The following is a 487-nucleotide window of genomic DNA, read 5'->3' on the forward strand; positions in this document are numbered from 1 at the left end:
TTTTGCTTATCTGATGCAATACTCAAACTTTAAATGTACTGCTTTCATTAGCTGTTAGAAAAATCATCATAAGAAAAATAAAGGTATTAAAATTCCTCTTTCTTTATGTAATCAATCTATATGATGTATTTCACCTGGTGGAGTTACAGAAATACATGGTTTTTATTATTATTATTAATATTCTAATTTATTAGATGTAGCTGTATCTAAGGGATGTTAATGAAAGAATTCCTGAAGATCTTAGTGGGACGGCTGAACTTCATCAGATTCTCTACCTGAGGGAAAGTGAACAAGAGGACAGAAAACTGAAACTCAACCAAAAGGTGGTTAAGCAAAGTTTCAGTGGGGTTCATATGAAATAGAACAAATGTCACATTGTATTGGTTTTACACCCAAAATCCTGGTAATTTAACAACTATTTGTCTCTAACCTGTTTACGTGACATTGCATTTATTTTGAAGTGTCTCGACGGACGTTGACGTGAATA

This window comes from Poecilia formosa, unplaced genomic scaffold, assembly GCF_000485575.1.
Source record: "Poecilia formosa unplaced genomic scaffold, Poecilia_formosa-5.1.2 Scaffold36, whole genome shotgun sequence".
NCBI classification, from domain to species: Eukaryota; Metazoa; Chordata; class Actinopteri; order Cyprinodontiformes; family Poeciliidae; genus Poecilia; species Poecilia formosa.